Raw genomic sequence first — 14,222 nt, 5'->3', positions numbered from 1 at the left:
TTTTTAACGTCCAGTAATAGAATGCGGTAAATGCAGTAATAGGTTTATCCTTGATCTCATTAAACAACGCAGAATTATTTTCTTAACTGAAAAACTACCCCAAAGACGTAAAGCTCCTTCAACACTTCATCCAGCATTTTCGTAATTTTATACGGATAGGCTATTTATTGGGTTTACAGTCGATGTAATAGGGTACCTTTTTTGTGTAGGTTGAATGGTGACCGACAAAACGTAGAACTTTCTGCTTGTAGCCGAAATTAAATTCCTTCATAAGAAAAATTATTTAATTAACGAGCGGTTACTTAAGACTCGTTTAGAGGCAGCGAATACGCTACACAGTACCACATGGCGCAATGGTAAAGATGAACTGGACGAAGTGTTGCGGGATCAATTCCAACGAAATAAGAAACAGGCAAGATGAGAAATTAGATTGGCTCTCAAATGGTTCAAATGGCTCTGAGCACTATGGGACTTAACATCTATGGTCATCAGTCCCCTAGAACTTAGAACTACTTAAACCTAACTAACATAAGGACAGCACACAACACCCAGTCATCACGAGGCAGAGAAAATCCCTGACTCCGCCGGGAATCGAATCTGGGGACCCGGGCGCGGGAAGCGAGAACGCTACCGCACGACCACGAGCTGCGGACTTAGATTGGCTGTTGCGGCAGCACAGTGATTGTAGGATGGAGAAAGAACAAGTAAACAGTTTTCAGTTATGCCCCACAGTCTTTAATGAAACCGGCATCACATTTAAAGACGAGGAGTTAAATTTGCTTAGTAAAGATTTTAAATTTGATTTACAACGTGTTTTAAGTTTTAAAAAAATCAGAGAATTTTTGTAGCGACTAAAGTATAGGTAGATGCTAAATTAAATGCAAATGAAAATAAGCCCGAGTGACATAAAGTAGGTGACGTCCTTATGGCTGAAACAGATTCATATTCGAATAAGAGTCGACGTAACAGTGAAGATCGTAAAGATTTCTTTTGGAAGTGCAAGTCCAGCAAGTTATGCAGAAGAACTTCTGTGAAGTTTGGAAGACGAGAGATGAGGTACTGCCAGAAGTGGAGCTGTGAGAACGGCACGTGAGTCTTGCTTGCATAGCCCAGTCGCTAAAGCCCTTGTCCATTGAAAGCAAATGTCCCTGATTCGAGTCCCCATCTGGCACAAAGTTTTAATCTATCAGCAAGTTTCAAATAAGTGCACAGTTCTCTGCAGAGTGAAAATTCATTATGGAAGTAAAGAATGTTACTTCTATTAACGGTGAGATTAGTACTATTACAGCAGTCGTTACAAAGGCTGATAAATGAGATGTTATTGGTTTTAGCGGAAATCAGTGTGTTAACAAGACATTTATGTTATTTCAGCAAAATGATTTTACGGAAATCGCTACATATCTGACGAAAAAGGTACGAACAAAGTAAAAAAAAATTGCAATGGTTTTTTTTAATTATTGACTAAAGGACAAAGGTACGATTTTCTGTCATCAATCTGACGCTCCATGGCTTAGGTCCCAATTAAAAATCAACAAAATTAATAATCCCTTTAAATCAGTTGTATATCAGTACACAGTCCGTTGTAGAAAATTGCTAAAATGCTCGATAAAGGTTTAGGCTGGTACATAAGTTCGTAGAGTCTTTCGATAAATTTAATAAACTCAACAGATACACACAACAAAGGCTTTAGTCAACAATAACATCTTCTCCTGCGCTATTCAAAACAGTCCGCCAACGCTGGGATAACTTTTCGATTCTGCGACTGTAGAAATCACGTGGTTTTGAGACGAAGAACTCGTCGAGCCATGTCCGGAGCGCATTTCAATCCGGAAAGGAAGCTCCTTGAAAGTTGATCAATACAGAGCGGACAGAGCGAAAATATATAGGCACAAGATCAGGTGAATAAGGTGGGTGCGGAACGACTTTCAAATCAAACTCCTGTACAGTGTTTTTGTCAGTTTAGCATCACTTCGAGCAGTCTTCGTAGTCGTTGTTCTTGGAATGCGACTGAAAGACGTCTCAGTTGTTGACAACAGATGTCAGCAGTGATGGTTCCACCTCGGGGAAGCAATTCGTAGTACACCACACAGTCGCTGTTCCACCAGAAGCATAACGTTATTTTTTGTGGATGGTTCAAATGGCTCTAAGCACTATGGAACTTAACATCTGAGCTCATCAGTCCCTTAGGGTTAGAACTACTTAAACCGAACTAACCAAAGAACATCACACACATCCATGCTCGAGACAGGATTCGAACCTGCGACCGTAGCAGCCGCGCGGTTCCGGACTGAAGCGCTTAGAACCACTCGACCACAGCGGCCGGTTTTGTGGATACGCGCAAGTCTTTCAACGGGGATTTTCTGCTTTGTTTGGGCTCAACCATTCCGTCCTTTACCTTATGCTAGCACAAAGACACCATTTCTCGTCACCAGTGACGATAGGAATGGTCGCTGTTGTTCATGAGTGTATCGATGACAAGTAAGCATGCGGTGCCCACATACCCGAGTTTGAGCTTCCTCCGTTGCATGCCAATGTCACAAGATGGTGAAATGATCGCAGGTTCATCACATTTGCCAGTTCTCGAGTGCACTGATGTGGTTCATTGTGGATTAATCCCCGAAAGTCGTCCTGAACGTGGAGAGTCACTAATGTCGAAACGATCCTCCTTACATGGGGAAAATCATTTTCTTACCGTGATCTGTCCAATGGTATTATTGCCACACACGGGGAAAATGTTTGTGGCTGACCCCGCTGCTGTCAACCCTCTACTGGACTCAAATAGAAGAATATGCTGGAAAATTTCCGATTTCTCCACTTGGCACTCCATTTTCTAGCGTCCACAGCTCCACTCACTATCTCCAAATTGCAAAATGATAATATGTAAACTCAAACAGAAACTAACTCTCTGTCCCAACAGGCCTTGGAAGTTCCAACGGTACCGACCGGCCACCGTGTCATCCTCAGCCCACAAGCGCCACTGGATGCGGAGATGGAGGGGTATGTGGTCAGCACACCGCTCTCCCGGCCGTATCTCAGTTTACGAGACCGGAGCTGCTACTTCTCAATCTAGGAGCTCCTCAGTTTGCCTCACAAGGGCTGAGTGTACGCCGCTCGCCAACAGCACTCGGCAGACCGGAAGGTCACCCATCCAAGTGCTAGCCCAGCCCGACAGCGCTTAACTTCGGTGATCTGACGGGAACCGGTGTTACCACTGCGGAAAGGCCGTTGTCCAAACAGCAACAGTGAACAACAAATAAAACATGACACTCGATAAATAACCATTTAAATGAGCAGTGACAACTTACTCACGTGGTGGAGCAGTGGTTGGCACACTGGACTCGCTTTCGAGAGAATGACGATTCATATTCTCCGCCGGTCAGTTCTTCCGTGATTTCCCAAAATGTGTTCTTTTAGACAAATGCTGGAATGGTGCCTTTGAAAGGGCACGACTGATTTCCTTCTCTGTCCTTCCATAATCCAAGCTTGTGCTCCACCTCTAACGACCTCGTTGCCGAAGTACAAAAGCTCACATCAACAAGAAGTTGTTGAATTTATTGAGCTTTTGCAGTTTGTTCTTAAATATACGAGGAGCGTTCAATAACTAATGCAACTCATTTTTCTCGACAAATTTCGGCTGAAAAAAAATGTGGAATTTCTTGTGGGCCATCGTAGAATATTCCCACATCAGTCCCTACAGTTTCATCAAGCTACGATTGGTGGCGGCCAGGGGTGCGTTCCAAGCAGAGAGCTGTCGTTGAGTTCCTTTTGACGGAAAACCAGAGCATCGAGACATTCATAGGCTGTTGCAGAATGTCTACGAAGACCCGGCAGTGAACAAAAGCACGGTGAGTCCTTGGGCGAAGCGTCTATAAACTTCGCAACAAGGTCGCGCGAACCTGTCCGATCACCCACTTGCCGGCCGGAGGCACATAACTGTGACTCCTGCAATTTTGGAATGTGTAGACACTCTCATTCGAGATGGTTGACGGATCGCAATCAAACACCTCGCTGCTCAACTGGACGTCTGTTTGTAGTGCTCACATATCCGTCCACCAGTTCGGGTACTCAAAACTATGTGCCCGTTCTCTTCCTCGCCGCCTAACAGATCGTAAAGAGCAACGAAGGACCATCTCCTTCTCATTCTCCATGGCAACGCAAGGCCACACACAAGCCTGCGTACCTGAGAGGAGCTCACAAAACTTCCTTGGACTGCTCTTACTCAGCCACCCTGCAGCCCAGATCTCACTTCCCAGATTCTGTCTGTTTCGTCACTGAAGGATGCATTCTGCAGGAAGTAGTACGTGAGTGGTGAGGAGATTATTACTACAGCAATACATTGACTCCGAGTCGACCAATGGCGTGGTACCATGCTGGCATATAGGTCGTCTCAGTAAGGTGGCGTAAGACCGTGGCATAGAACGGAGGTTATGTTGAAAAATATAGTTTTGTAGCCCAAAGAGTGGGGAATAATATGGTGTACTGGAATGTTGAATAAAACCAACACGCTTTTAGAAAGAAAAGTGTTGCATTACTTATTGAACGCCCCTCGTAACTGTTTCTGGCTTAACAACAAACTTTACTTAAAAAAATAGTGCAGTTGGGCTTAGGCTCAAGCATTTCGAGAACTACAGCAGACATATTTATTAGTCTTCTGAAAAAGAGAACCTTCACTGATATGCAGTACATCGTCTATAAAATCTTGTACTATAAGCGCTATTTGAACAATACGCTGCTTTTGACAGATGGAGGAAAAAAATCAGGTTTCGTAAACTGTAAATAAATTTCGTTATTTTCACAATATACACTCTAAGACAAAAAAGGAAACACTACGAAGGAATTATCCGAATGGAATGAAAGTCAGTAGATGTGATACACATGTACAGGCAAACAAATGATAACAATTTCAAGAAAAATGGATGACTTATTCAAGAGAAAGAGCTTTAGAAACTGAGCAATAAAGCGTTGGTCCACCTCTGGCCTTTATGCAAGCAGTTACTTGGCTCGGCACTAATTATCGATTATCAATAAGGGTTGATGTATGTCCTGAGGGATATCGTGCCACACACTGTTCCAGCTGGCGTGTTAGATCGCCAGAATCATGAGCTGGCTGGGAGGTTCTGCCCTTAATCCACGAAACATTCTCAACGGGGGAGAGATCCGGTGACCAGCACGAAGACAAGCAGTAGAAACTCTCCCCACATGCGAGAGGACATCTTGCTGAAATGCAAGCACAGGATGGCTTGCAATGGAGGGCACCTAAACGGGGCGTAGAATATCGTCGACGTACCGCTGTGCTGTAAGGATGCCGCAGATGACAGCCAAAGGGCTCCTGCTATGAAAAGAAATGGCACTCCAGACCATCTGTCCTAGTTGTCGGGCCGTATGGCGGTCGTCAATCAGGTTGGTACCTCACCGCTGTCCAGGGCGTCTCCAGACTCGTCTTCGCTGTTCATCTGGATTCAGTTCGAAGCGGGACTCATCACTGAAGACAATTCTACTCCAGTCAATGACATTCCCGACTGAAGACGTGTCTGGAGACGCCATCCTGGGCTTGCATTGGAGCAAGGTAATGCCGGCTCACATGCGGCCAGAGTTTTGCTTGTTTTCGTGTTGGCCAGCAAAGTAGCTGGATCTCTTCCCAACTGAGGATGTTTGGAGCATTGCGGACATGACCTTCCAAACAGCTCGGGATTTTGACGATCTAACAGGCCAGTTGGACAGAATTTTCATGATATTCCTCAGGAAGATATCCAACAACTCTGTCAGTCAATGCCAAGCCGAATAACTGTTTGCATAAGGGACAGAGGTGGACCAATGCTTACGGTCTTGCTCAATTTGTGAAGCTCTTTCTCTCGAATAAGTAATCCATTTCTTTTGAAATTGTAATCATTTGTTTGTACACGTACATCACATCTACCGATTTCCTTTCTAATCGGATAATACCTTCGCAGTGCGTCGTTCTTTTTTTGTCTTAGAATTTAATTGAATTCACCGACAAACAAGAAAAAATAGTGAATTTCTTGATCTAAATATCATGAAGTAATACGTTAGGTATGCCTTCAAAGTGTACAGAAAGCCGGCAACCACAGATATTTTGATATGTCGTAACTCTGGTCATCCAAACGGTCAAAAATCTTATGCCCTTCCGTTTTTAGTATAGACGGTATTTAATGTTCTGGTGAGTAAACAAGACTGAACATCTGAGATGAATATATAAGCAGCTAGACGGAGGAACACTTAAGAAATAGTGCACTGCGGTAAATGGGAATGTCACGCTGAATGTTAGGAGTCTCACGAAACAGTACTACGGTAATTTATCTCAGGAAGTAGCTAACATTTTAAAGTCGTATTTAAACAACAACATGCTACGATGCAAATTAGGGAATAATTTAAAGCAGGAAGTTAATAAATATGATAAAGCAGTTATCTTCCAAATTAAGTCTAAGAGTTCAAATATCAACTATATCGGTCAGACTGGAAGGTCTTAAAGTAGAGGTACAAGGAACACAGGACGTTTAGCGGCTTGTTATTTTCAAAAGGTTGTTCTTAGCTAGTCATTGTCTATGAAACTCACCACCCTTTCTTGAGAACTGAGGAAGAACTCATTATTTGGCACGTTCAGGATAAGAGTAGAAATCTGGATCTGCTATAACAGTTCCAGGTTACGTTACATAGAGTAAAAAATGAAAAATACTGCATGACAAATAAAGTGAAACACTCTGAAGCATAAGAGTGAACGGAATTAAACTTCGCAAGTTGAGAGGATATATGATAGTATTTCCCTGAGTACAAAATAGAGTTAAAAATATAGAGAACTTGGCAGTGTGGGTCCACTTATCATTATGACGTTGCACCCCCTCTGGAATGAATGCATGCAATGCATCAGTTGGTAGGCGTGTCATAAATCCATTGTATCCTCTCCTGAGGTAAGGTGGCCCACAACTATTGCAACTTGTCCTTGATATCCTCGATACTGGCACTGAGATGGGGACGACGTGACGTCCGAGCTGGTCCCTTACGTGTTCTATAGGGGACTGATCTGGGGTCGTGGTGGCCACGGGAATACCTCAACATCACACACACAGTTCATAGAGACAAGTGACATGTGTGGACGAGCATCGTACTGTTGAAAAGCAGCACCACTTTTGCGTGAACACACATGAAGACACAGGACCTTCGTGGCGTACTTTATGAGCCTGAGTTCCCTCAAACACTACCAGCCATTATTTGAAATCATACCCAATGGCTTCCCACGCTGTAGTGCCAGGGGCGCATCACTGTGCCTCTCCAAAATATTCGAAAAAATCGACCTTTCCCCAGAGCCACCATCATACCCATCGGCGATGATCATCCGCCATAGTCTGGAACCGCGATTCATCTCTCGACACAATGCAATGCCATTCGTCAGCAGACCATGCTCCCTGGTTACTGTACTACTCCAGCCACAGGCGTTTGTGTTGTGGTGTTCATGGCAGTATAGGAGTGCAGATGGACATGCTGCAGTACAACTCCACAACGCGTCTCATACGCGTTCGATGGGAATGAAGTCAGTGGAACAGACAGGCCAGTCTATCGCCGAATATCCTCTCGTTCCAGGAGCTTCTCCATCTGTATGCTTCCGTAGTCTGGCTGCCGCTGGTACTGGTGCAGGATGACACAGACTGTTGCTGGGGGTCCATTACTTATTCTTGGATGGCAGGTACAGATGTGAATAAGTTACACAAAAGACCTCCCTTGTTGGTGTGCTGACGTGGTTGGCCGGAACCTTGCGACGCATATGCCTACTCAGTCAAATATTTGGCTACTATCAAGTCCGAATGCCCCACAAGTATGGATATTCCACGATTCGACCATCAGGCCTAATGGACACCCACAATAAGGCCCCTTACAAACTCTGTCAGATGCTGATAACACTGTCTCACATCAGTACGCAACATCTCCATGTCCTTCATAGAGACTATTCAACGTCTGATGCTGTTCACACCCCTTATATACCACAGACCTGATAACAACATTAAACACAAACAACACCAACGCAATTTATTGCCCATTCCACCAGCCACAGAGAATTGCTACTCCAGTAATTCACATACCAGATAATCGTCTGTACACGTGCGAAAGTAGAGAGGATATGGACCTATGAGTGCAATTTAGAGACTGTCTACGTATCATGGTGGCTGACCTTTTTTCACCAGATTTTGCTAGCCCTCTCCCTCCCCCATACCCCACATGGTTCTGCCTCAGACAAAGGATTTTCTCCATTCCCCAATCCAAGATGACTAATTCTAGCCCACTTGTCTTAAGTTAATATCGTTGAAGGTTGTGGAGTCATATTTGATTTTCTCATTGCTTCAATACTTTTATCATTTAAACACTTGCAACGCAAGTGACCAACCATCAATAATTACGGCAACTCTCGCTGCTCCACCGTTTCAACGTATTTATTTAAACAAATTGGTCTTGTGTTCAAGTTTAGGCTTGAGAGATGTCTTATACGACGTTTTCATTGAAACAGCATGGCGTTGAAGACGTTAAGCTGGGGTTGCCACATTCCGCTACTAGACCAGTCGCCAGCATCATGCATGTGAATGTGCTGAAATTACTTCCACATAGCATCCCACATGTGCTCGATGGGAGTTAAGTCGTTGGAACGGGCACGCCAGTCTATCGCCAGATATCCTCTTGTCCCAACAGCTCCTCCACCTGTGTGGTTCGATGCGGTCGCGCATTGTCATCCATACAAATGAAGTCCGAGCCGAATTCACCCTTGAAATGGCGCTCATGGGGAAGGAGTACAGTGTCACAGTAACACTCACCGGTGAGTGAACCGTGTTCAAAGATTTGCAGATCAGTGCGCGCCCACGTAATATCATTCCTCTCTGCACCATAACGCCTGAAACACCAAAACGAGCATGTTCAACAATGTTCGTGGGTGTATTACATATCCTCATACGTCGAGAGAGAGGAATATGTATGGCATGCACTAACGACCATTCAGAAGTTTTCAACCATACTGGCGAAGGAATGAAATGGCGTACCACAAGAACTCCTTAACAAGCTTGTAACCAATACGGGAGCATGTTGCAGAGCACGCATCGTCGCCTGTGGCGATCACACATCCTTTGAAGAACCATGTCCCGCTTTTTGTAATGTCCAGCGCAGCATCATGAAATATGGTAACTTCAGTGCAATTGTTGCCTTTCAATAAAAATGTCATTTCTGTTCCTCTTATTGCGTATTTCTTTCAGTTATCTTCTGTATTACACTGTAGCAGTTCTCTTTAGGTAAGGCCCTAATTGCATTGAGCTATGTTACTCGGCAATGTTACGTCGTGCTAAACTTACTTTCGCCCTTAAGTTTTGCACGTCAGTGTATTGCCATCTCATCTGTATAATCCTCTACATTGTTCCACAATGACCAGTGATGGCTCCAGGTTTTTCGATGCACTGCGTGAGAAATACATGTGCTATGTCCTTACTGGTAGTCCGTCCTTACCCACTCCCAGATTATATGTCGTATTTGCAATATCACATTGTTTAGACAGAAAATAAAACCATTATAACCAATCAGAGGTGGGTTCGTTAAAACTTTGCAAGATTAATCATGAAATGGAAGAATAGCAAATTAACAAACAACTAGTATTATTACAGGGTGTTACAAAAAGGTACGGCCAAACTTTCAGGAAACATTCCTCACACACAAAGAAAGAAAATATGTTGTGTGGACATGTGTCCGGAAAAGCTTACTTTCCATGTTAGAGCTCATTTTATTACTTCTCTTCAAATCATATTAATCATGGAGTGGAAACACACAGCAACAGAACGTACCAGCGTGACTTCAAACACTTTGTTACAGGAAATGTTCAAAATGACCTCCGTTAGCGAGGATACATGCATCCACCCTCCGTCGCATGGAATCCCTGATGCGCTGATGCAGCCCTGGAGAATGGCCTATTGTATCACAGCCGTCCACAATACGAGCACGAAGAGTCTCTACATTTGGTACCGGGGTTGCGTAGACAAGAGCTTTCAAATGCTCCCATAAATGAAAGTCAAGAGGGTTGAGGTCAGGAGAGCGTGGAGGCCATGGAATTGGTCCGCCTCTACCAATACATCGGTCACCGAATCTGTTGTTGAGAAGCGTACGAACACTTCGACTGAAATGTGCAGGAGCTCCATCGTGCATGAACCACATATTGTGTCGTACTTGTAAAGGCACATGTTCTAGCAGCACAGTTAGAGTATCCCGTATGCAATCTTGATAACGTGCTCCATTGAGCGTAGGTGGAAGAACATGGGGCCGAATCAAGACATCACCAACAATGCCTGCCCAAACGTTCACAGAAAATCTGTGTTGATGACGCGATTGCACAATTGCGTGCGGATTCTCGTCAGCCCACACATGTTGACTGTGAAAATTTACAATTTGATCACGTTGGAATGAATCCTCATCCGTAAAGAGAACATTTGCACTGAAATGAGGATTGACACATTGTTGGATGAACCATTCGCAGAAGTGTACCCGTGAAGGTCAATTAGCTGCTGATAGTGCCTGCACACGCTGTACATCGTACGCAAACAACTTGTTCTCCCGTAGCACTCTCCATACAGTGACGTGGTCAACGTTACCTTGTACAGCGGCAACTTCTCTGACGCTGACATTAGGGTTATCGTCAACTGCACGAAGAATTACCTCGTCCATTGCAGGTGTCCTCGTCGTTCTAGGTCTTCCCCATTCGCGAGTCATAGGCTGGAATGTTCCGTGCTCCATAAGACGCCGATCAATTGCTTCGAACGTCTTCCTGTCGGGACACCTTCGTTCTGGAAATCTGTCTCGATACAAACGTACCGCGCCACGTCTATTGCCCCGTGCTAATCCATACATCAAATGGGCATCTGCTAACTCCACATTTGTAAACATTGCACTGACTGCAAAACCAAGTTCGTGATGAACACTAACCTGTTGATGCTACGTACGGATGTGCTTGATGCTAGTACTGTAGAGCAAAGAGTCGCATGTCAACACAAGCACTGAAGTCAGCATTACCTTCCTTCAATTGGGCCAACTGGCGGTGAATCGAGGAAGTACAGTACATACTGACGAAACTAAAATGAGCTCTACCATGGAAATTAAGCGTTTCCGGACACATGTCCACATAACATCTTTTCTTTATTTGTGTTTGAGGAATGTTTCCTGAAAGTTTGGCCATACCATTTTGTAACACCCTGTCAGTTATTATCGTACGAAAATACAGCCATCGCATTCCCGTCAGTTTACACTTATGTATCTACGCTATTAGAACTTCGTATTCTTGCCTGGAAAAATGTCCTGGCGCTGACTTTGGATTAGTGGATTACATAAAGAGATGGAAAACTTGTCTGGATATCCAGATATACCGCCGCGGTCGAAGTTGATTTGTTTATCGTCTAATGGCTATCTCCTTTTCTAAACTACCTCCTTTTCTAACGCTGCTAATAGTTGTATGGTGGAAGGGAAGTGGCCTGTAGAACATTTGAAAATAGTGTTCATACACCACCTAACGAGGAAAGTGAAGTACCCAGAGCAGGAGAAGGAGACAAAATTCACGGGTTGAAAGGGTATACGATGCTATTTCAGTGATTACCAAATCGAATCTAAATGAACATGCAGTACGAGCATACTTGTCAGTATGACGTTGCACCTCCTCTGGCCTGGATGGATTCACTGATCTGGTTGGAAAGGGTGGCGTAAAGCCGTTGTATCCTCGCCGAACTCAAGCTGAGCTACAACTGTTGTAACTGGTCCTTGATATCCCAGATGCTGGCAATTGGACAGACGTGTCATCCGAGTTGGTACAATACATGTTTTATCGGGGATATATCTGGCGATCTTGCTGACTTCAGGAGTACCTCACCAAGACACAAGCAGTTCATGTGTAGACGAGAGTTATCCAGTTGAAAAATGGCACCACGATGTTGTCACATGAGAGCTAACACATGATGATGCAGGGTATACGTAACATATGATTATGCTGTCAGAGTTCCCTCAGGTAATACCAGCCCTGCCCTGAAGTCATAAAAGGTTCCCCACAGCAAAGCGCCAGGAGTAACACTGTTGTGCCTCTCCAAAACAATGGAAGAATGAGAGCTCTCCCCTGGTTGACACCATACTTGCGGCCAGTGTTCATCTCTGGTAGTGCGGAACCACGATTTATGGATGCGCACAATGCGGCACCATTCATCAGCAGTCCATGCTACCAGGTCGTGGCACCATTCCAAAGGCAGCCGTTTGTGTTGTGGTGTCAATGAATGGCAGCCTACACGTGGAAACGTAATGCCCAAATCCGGCTGCTGCTATCCCCAACCAATGGTGCAGGATGACACAGAATGTTTCATTGATCATATTTCTTGAGCTCGTATGGCAGGTGTAAATGTGAAGAGGTTACGATGGTCCTGGTGCACAATATGTGTATCTTCCCTTCTGGTGGTTACATGTGGTCGACCAGAACCTTGCGATGAGAATGCCTGCCCTCACCTTCCCACACAGAGCAACATCAGACCACAGTCTCATCCGAATGCTCCACAGATCTGGATATTGCACGATTTGATCACCCAGCCTAATGGAGAGCCACAATGAGTCCCGTTTCAATCTCTGACAGGTGCTAATAATGCTGTCTCACATGAGTACGTAGTGTCTCAGTGTCCTTCACAGTGATCACTCAACATTTGACTCTGTTCACGCCCTTTATGTACCCTATCTGTCCTGGTGACAACACTAAACATGAACAACACTATCACCAGTAGTGTGTTCATACATGAAGTCACATTGACATCTGAACCTGTCTTCTGTTTGCTCCAATTTCTTTGTCAGGCAGTGTACATCTGGTGGAGAATGTTATCTTGCTGAATGCAGTGTTTGCCATACGCTTATCATCAAATATCTCGGTCTGGTTCTAAGGCTTCTAATGGCTTCGTTGGTATAAGGTGGACGTTGTCAATAGAGAAATTACTCCTCTGACTGCAGCTAGCGTGTTCCTGTATTAATAAAAAACTAGATACCTTCTACTTATTCTCTATAAATACTGAGGTCTGCAGGGTGGTTTCAGATCTCCAGCATCGCAACAGCATCACGATCGTGGAAGCTGACAGCAGCAGCCACTGTCCTCATTTCATAGAACAAGACGCAGAGTCTAGCGCATACCATATTGACCAAACCGTTGTGGTCACGAGATCAGTTATTAGATGTAAATACTGAAACACTTTTCTAAGTTCAGTTTCTCTCTCTCTCGCTCTCTCTCTCTCTCTCTCTCTCTCTCTGCGTGTGTGTGTGTGTGTGTGTGTGTGTGTGTGTGTGTGTGTGAGAGAGAGAGAGAGAGAGAGAGAGAGAGAGAGAGAGAGAGGTGGTTGGGTTGGTATGTGGATTTTGGATGTTTTGGTGGCTGAGTGGTTGCATGTATTCATGACTGTTAGTATTTGCAGTTGATTTGGACGGAGCTGGGCAGCACCTCCCACCACTGCATTCACCACCACCAAGAGTGTTTGGTCAGCATCAGCTAGAATATTTAAATGATGTGCTGCATTTCAGGCCACAGTACATCAATGATGAGCAGCAGCTCCAGTGGCTGAAACAATGTACTGTATTTCAGGCTGCAGCAGATCATTGATGATCAATAATAGCTCATAGATCATTATGAAATGCTGTAGCGCTTGGCATCAGAGTTGTCACTCCCAATACCCTAACATAAATACTGAAACTTTTTGGAACACGTATGTGTATTTACACACATTCTAATCTAATGATGTTTTTTTTTTTCATGTTACAGAGAATATGTAAGGGAACTATCCCAAGGGGCTTTAGAGACCGTTGAGGACAGATTCTTTGTGTGAGGCGTTCGAGTACCCAAGCACATCCCATCACCCACATAAGTACTGTGTGTGTGTGTGTGTGTGTGTGTGTGTGTGTGTGTTTGTCTAAGTTTTCTTAAGACACAAGGGCATTACAAGCACTGGTTGCGACGGGTTATTGATTTAAATCAATGTGGAAAGCTAAAATTTGTTCTGGACCAGGATTTGAACACAGGTCTCCTGCTTACTAGGCAGATTCTCTGTCCACTGCACCGTCTGGACAGAGTGGTCATCGCAACTGCTTGGTCTGCCATAGCACACTTCCCCTTGGACCCAACTCACAACGTATCCACACACTACAAATAGAGCACTTTGCTCATTATCCTCGTTACCTGGGAC

The 14,222-nt window shown here is 44.4% G+C and overlaps 1 pseudogene; it reads right to left on the bottom strand.

The window, feature by feature from the left end:
* Positions 1-3,112: 3,112 nt before the first annotated feature.
* Positions 3,113-3,230, bottom strand: LOC126475873 (5S ribosomal RNA; annotated as a pseudogene).
* Between the last annotated feature and the right edge of the window lie 10,992 nt (positions 3,231-14,222).

The sequence above is a fragment of the Schistocerca serialis genome, chromosome 4 (genome assembly GCF_023864345.2).
Source record: "Schistocerca serialis cubense isolate TAMUIC-IGC-003099 chromosome 4, iqSchSeri2.2, whole genome shotgun sequence".
Classification (NCBI taxonomy): domain Eukaryota; kingdom Metazoa; phylum Arthropoda; class Insecta; order Orthoptera; family Acrididae; genus Schistocerca; species Schistocerca serialis.
Note: the sequence above shows the minus strand (reverse complement) of the source record. Positions and strands in the feature narration are given on the sequence as shown.